The sequence below is a fragment of the Schistocerca cancellata genome, chromosome 10 (genome assembly GCF_023864275.1).
Source record: "Schistocerca cancellata isolate TAMUIC-IGC-003103 chromosome 10, iqSchCanc2.1, whole genome shotgun sequence".
NCBI lineage: Eukaryota > Metazoa > Arthropoda > Insecta > Orthoptera > Acrididae > Schistocerca > Schistocerca cancellata.
This window is the reverse complement of record NC_064635.1, coordinates 24,825,812-24,832,517: the sequence shown is the minus strand read 5'-3', so window position 1 is coordinate 24,832,517 and position 6,706 is coordinate 24,825,812. Positions and strand designations below refer to the sequence as shown.

Below are 6,706 nucleotides of genomic sequence, written 5' to 3'. Positions count from 1 at the left end.
AGCCTAAGTGTCCTACAAGAGCCCATTGTTTTTCTAGTGTGATTTCGCCTCAAGTAACTCTGATCCACATTTACAACCTTCAAGCGCGATACTAATGCGGGCTCAAGTAGCCCATAAAATACATTCAACCTCAAAAGTACATGCCCGTTTGGAAAACTCAGTTTATTAAAGGATTTTCTGGTTATTACCAAATACGAGGGCGTGCTGAAATGTAATACCTCCGATTTTTTAAATGTAAACTCTTTTTTTTTAAAAAAAAAAAGAAAAGAAAAAAAAGCATCCTGTCTTCAGGCCACGAGTGGCCTACCGGGACCATTCGACCGCCGTGTCATCCTCATGGAGGATGCGGGTAGGAGGGGCGTGTGGTCAGCACACCGCTCTCCCTGTCGTTACGATGGTATTCTTGATCGAAGCCGCTACTATTCGGTCGAGTAGCTCCACAATTGCCTGAGTGCACCTCGAAAAATGGCAACAGCGCATGGCCTCCTGGATGATTACCCATCCAAGTGCCGACCACGCCCGACAGTGCTTAACTTCGGTGATCTCACGGGAACCGGTGTATCCACTGCGGCAAGGCCGTTGCCGTAAACTCTTCAAGCCTTTAAAGTAAAATTATTAACAGCGTACATCTTCATTTATTTTTCAACATAGTCAACCTGCGACGAAAACATGTCTCCAACGGTAGACCAGTCAGTTTGTTGATAGCGTCACTGGACACATGTCTTCTTTAGGACCGGCAGCATGATATATGTCTGATAACGACATGATTATTGGAATAGATGGATCAAATATCTGCTTGTAATAATTAATATTTATTCACTACAGACTGTCTCGGCCTTTATCGCCACTGTCAAGTACGTCTAGATTGAAGTGTCGTCCATATTAGGTCACTATTTTAATAAGACGGTAAATCATGTAAATATGTTGAAACTAAAATGTTAATTACGGTGTGACAGTAATTTGACAGAGTGGAACTATTGTCACACCGTAATTAACGATCTAGACGTAGTCGACAACGGCGATAAAGCCTGAAACAGTCTGTCGTGAGTAAAGATATTACAAGCAGCTATTTGGTGCATCTATACTAATAATCATTGTAGATTGTTTGATTTGTTAACGTAGCGGCAACATCATACCTGCTTGCACCGCTTCGGTCCCGTCGCAGGTTCAAGCCCTCCCTCGGGCACGGGTGTGTGTGTTTGTCCTTAGGATAATTTAGGTTAAGTAGTGTGTAAGCTTAGGGACTGATGACCTCAATAGTTAAGTTCCATAGGATTTCACACACATTTGAAATTTTTTTTTTCATCACTATCAGACTGAAGTCCTCGAAGAAGTCCTTTAAATTTTGGAAACTGACGAAAATAGGATGGGGCCAAATTGGGAATGTATGAAGGGCCGAGCGAGGTGGCCACGGGCGCGCCCACATACGATGTGTCGTTTATGTCGTTCTGCCAGGTCTGCGCGTTGAGACGCCGCCCTACTGTGCTGGCTCCGCAGAAGCGACTGGCATGTACTCTCTGCCCTGCTACTTTGGTGGTGGTAAGGGGGGGGGGAGGGGGGAGCGGGTTTATCTGTGTCGCCTCGCCGCCCCAGGCCGTACGAAGCCGCCTCTGCTCGGCGCGCGTTGCTTCAGAGGTGCAGTCTGCAGCTCGTGGGCTAGTGGGTGACACGGTAGCTCAGTGTGTTCGGTCAGAGGGTTAGCTGCCCTTTGTGATAATAATAATAATAATAAAGCTGAGTTAATGGATCAACAATGAACTTGAACGGGTGTCAGGGGACTTCCTTCCCGAATAAACGCAACGAACGAAATGGGATTAAGGGGAGCCGGAGGTGATCAAATCCAAAAAATTACGATTTCTTTCTTTTTGCTACCGAAAATTAATTGGAACATTCCTCTTTAATGTAAACTTTGAATTATTGTTCTACTCGCCCTGGAAGTGGAGTTATTACCATTTTGCCCCACGCCTGCAGAGGAAATGGGCGGGCGCTGAATGCATCTAAAACCCTCTCGTGACTTCCTGGCGAACTGCTTGGGATTTTCTCGGCCTGTTACGCATACTGCGCCTTATGTTAACGCATACAGCGAGTGTGTAAGGGTTGGCTACATTGTTTTCTGTGACAAATGAAGCGCTAAGAGCGCGGAACATCGTCTCTTTGCTGTTTACCGTTTCGAATTAGTTCAGTGTTGCGCCTGTTGTTGGTAGTATTATACTTCTTGTGTAAAGCCTTGTTCTGGTACGATGCCACGTTTTAGTAACCGTGTATATAAGAAGAGGAAGAACGTAGGGAAAAGAAAATTAACACTAATACCAAGTTGCGATACTACAATTACTGAAACAGTGCGTTCTTTTGCTAAGCAACACATGGCCGGCCATAGCCCTGTGACATCTTCTAGCAAGAAGCTGACTGGTGGAAGTGACAGTTTTCGTGAATATGTTAGTGACAGTGATGATATTTTTCATGAATTAGCACAGCCAGAATTGTTACACAAATGTTTACACGGAAAGACGCAGAATCCTAATGAGAGCGTAAACAATTTGATTTGGAAATTGATTCCTAAAAGGGTGTTTGTAAGCATAAAAACACTGCACTTTGGCATTTATGATGCAATAGCAACCTACAACCAAGGGAACAGTGTGAAGTGTGAAGTTCTGAAGGCATTAGGATTTACAGCTGGGTTGAACACTGTACGAGCACTAAGAAATATTGACGGAGAAAGGATAAGAGGAGCAGAAAGAAGAGAAAGGCATATGAAGTATGATGGAACAACAGGCCAGAAAAGAAGACAGAAGTGGAAGCTTTTGCAGGATGAAGAAGAAGACCGTGATAATCCATCCTATAGTGCACGAATGTATTGAGAAACTTTGATAGCCATTTCCTGTAATTTAGAATTTTTCGAATATAAGGAACATTTTCTCAAAATCCACTCAAGCTAGAGAGATGAAATTTTTATACAGCACTCCTAGTGGTCAAACTTACATTGTAACACAGCCATTTGGCAATATGTTCAGTAGTTTCATTTCAATTTAATTATAAAGCAATTATTTGTAAAAAAATTTGGGTAATTAATAAAAAAATAATTGGAAGGAAACTAGAAAAGATACTCCAAAATCCCTCTGTCATAACTGCAATACTAAACCACTCTATATGTAAAAAAAAATTAAAATTTTTCTATTTGGTAGTTTATTCATAAATGTTCCCCAAACTTAGTGATTTTAACATGGGCAGCATAGGCACCTCCAGCTCCCCATAAAAAAAAAAGGTTAACGTTGCTGCCCCTGCATCACGGGGTCCTGGGTTCGATTCCCGGCCGGGTCGTGGATTTTCTCCGCCCAGGGACTGAGTGTTTTGTCGTCACCATTTCATACCATTCAGGAAAATGGTGAGACTGGAGTGTGTAAAGATTGGGAATTTGTACGGGGAGCTGACAACCACGCCTTTGGTCGCCCCACAAACCAAAATCGTCATCATCATCAGAGCCATAGACTGGCAGTCGACCACTGTCGCCGCTGTAAAGTACAGATGTGGGTCCCAAGTCAGCTGCAGAGTTTTTCCCATATTGTACCGTTTCCGAAGTTCTGACTCCGTTATAACATTCGTACGTCTTGTACAATCCGACGTATACCGAGGTCAGCGTGAACTACATCGGGTGGACAAAAATATGCGAACACAAAAAACACCCCGGCCGGAGTGGCCGAGCGGTTCTAGGCGCTTCAGTCTAGAACCGCGCGACAGCTACGGTCGCAGGTTCGAATCCTACCTCAGGCATGGATGTGTGCGATGCCCTTAGGTTAGTTAGGTTTAAGTAGTTCTAAGTTCTAGGGGACCGATGACCTCAGATGTTAAGTCTCATAGTGCTCAGAGCCATTTGAACCATTTGAACAAAAAAAAAAAGACACACATGGCATTTAAAACAGCTTCCAGTTGTCTTGGAATGGGTAAATACCGGTCCTGTACGACTTTCAAAGGCATCTTATACCTCTGTTCCTGCAAAAGAGTGACAAGGGTGATGGAGGTGGTTACCGATCACGCACCTTCATCTCCAAAGTAGATCACAATAATACTGAGATCTAGTGACTGTGGCGACCAGGGAAAATGTTTAGCTGATCCTCGACTTCACAAAACAAGTCGTGGACGATATGACCTGTGTGAACAGGGGTCCTGTAGTCTTCAAATGGTTCAAATGGCTCTGAGCACTATGAAACTTAACTTCTGAGGTCATCAGTCCCCTAGAACTTAGAACTACTTAAACCTAACTAACCTAAGGACATCACACACATCCATGCCTGAGGTAGGATTCGAACCTGCGACCGTAGCGGTCGCGCGGTTCCAGACTGAAGCACCCAGAACCGCCCCGCCACCCCGGTCGGCGCTGTATTCTTCGAACACAGTTTCACCATTGGGCACAAACATTGTTCCATGGGGTGGACCTGATTAACGAAAATGGCCACATGTAACCTTCAACAAAAACTATTCAGCCCTACAAACAAGATTATTAATAAAATCGCACACTACTTTCGTTATGTAGATGACACACTGCTTTTAATAGATGGAACTGACAAAGGCATACAGGGCACTGAACAATCACACCCAGATAGGACACCGAGGATAACACTAGAAAATTACAAAGTAATTAATTCCCTAGATGTAACGATAAAAAACATACAAAGCAGGCATGATTCCTAATATACATCAAACAACATCATAGACGCATATTCTTGCAGTCCCAGAATGCACAAATACGCATGTTTCCACACCATGATAAACAGATTAGTAAACCTCTCACTACAAAATCCCGCAACACAGACAGACTTAGCAACTCTAAAGTACAAAGCACACAAAAACAAGAGTAACCCCACTACAGTAGACCGACTGTATGAAAAACACAAAAGCCACTACATAACATACTACATAATGACATACCAATGAGAAGAGAAACAAGCACAACGAGAAAATTCTCTTAGATACCACAGACATATATGGAAGTAATATCTGACAAGTTAAACGAAATATTAAAGAAAATTACAGTACGATTTGCATTTCGTACTGCACACAACATCAAAACACAAATTCGATTTGGAAAAACAAAGCCACCAGTCCACACCTGAAAAACAAAACCACTGATCCACACACAGGCAGGTATATATAAAATCAACTGCAGTGACTGTGACAAATTCTATACCGGCCAAACAGGCAGAAATTTCAAAATACGATATCGAGAACACATAAGGCATAGCAACACGAACCAATCCACGTTCTATCATATCATAACAGAAAATAAGCACTAAACCAGTTAGAATACGGTATAGAAGTCTTGCACATAACACCGAAGGGCCCGAAACTAAATCATCTGGAAGAAACAGAAGTTGACACTCATATGCGCAAATATCTCAACAAAATCTTAAATGAACAAACTGTATTAAAACATAAAAACGTAATTAAAATCATCGAAATCTAAAAAGAATTTCGCCGAAAATGCAGAGATTTATTTTCGCCTGGCTTGTTAACCATTTGTAACTTTCGGAGCAGTGTCGTGAGTGGTAAATTTTGAGTAAGGCCTACAAATTTCTCTGGTTATCATGTCAAAATTTGCTTCTTCAGCCAATACACAGCGGAGTTTACACTGTCTCACCTCAATAACATGTTATCCAGACACGATTGAGACAGAATTCTGAAACGGTGACTTATCGAGTTTGTTAAGTGAGGACCTGTGGAAAAGTAAAGTCAGTAGCTCCTGAAAAAACATTCACATATCATGTTCTAAAACCCATAGCGTTTCTGGTTTCACTAGATATTGATGGCACTTAAAAATTTCAATCTTTCACCAAAAAGGTATTGGAATAATGTCGTTTTACATAAAACGATATGGTAAAATACTCTCCTCTTTCTGTGCCAAAATCTCATTTCTACATCAGAAACCGTTTATGAAGTATGAGGAATATTGTGGATATTTCACTCTGGCTTTATCGCTGGCGGGGCGCAACCGCAAATAAGTGTGCTGCATCAGATCAGTTTTCTCGAGATTGTGAAAGATACATACCTCTACCCAGGACTAAAGAAAAATTCAATATGTTAGCTAAATTTCATACACAATAACGTATTATGTAATATGAACCAAACGCTACGGTCGCAGGTTCGAATCCTGCCTCGAGCATGGATGTGTGTGATGTCCTTAGGTTAGTTAGGTTTAAGTAGTTCTAAGTTCTAAGGGAGTGATGACCTCATATGTTAAGTCCCGTAGTGCTCAGAGCCATTTGAACCGTTTTTCTATTTTTCATTGAACACTTCAGTCGTGGATAGAGGTATCTATCTGTCACCAATCTCGAGAATATTGATCTGATGTAGCACATCCATTTGCGATCGTCCCGCACCAGCGATAAAGCCAGAGTGCAATATCCAAAAATTCCTCATATTTCATAAATGGTTTCAAATATCCAAATGAGTTTTTAGCAAACGATAGCACGCAAAGAGGAGAGTATTGAACTGTAACGTTATTATGTAAAACTTCATTATCTACCGTGTTATTCCAATACCTACAGACTTTTTCGGTAAAAGAATGTAATTTTTTAGGACCATCGATAGCTGCTGAAACAAGAAATGCTATGGGTTCTGGAGCAACACATGTGAAGATATTACACGTATTCTTGTACCGAGGGCTCGCTTTTTCATGCATGTGAATATATCTCTGTTTGCTCAAGGATGTTGT

The 6,706-nt window shown here is 41.8% G+C and overlaps 1 pseudogene; it reads right to left on the bottom strand.

The window, feature by feature from the left end:
- Positions 1 to 466: 466 nt before the first annotated feature.
- On the bottom strand, positions 467 to 584 carry LOC126107133 (5S ribosomal RNA; annotated as a pseudogene).
- Positions 585 to 6,706: the final 6,122 nt, after the last annotated feature.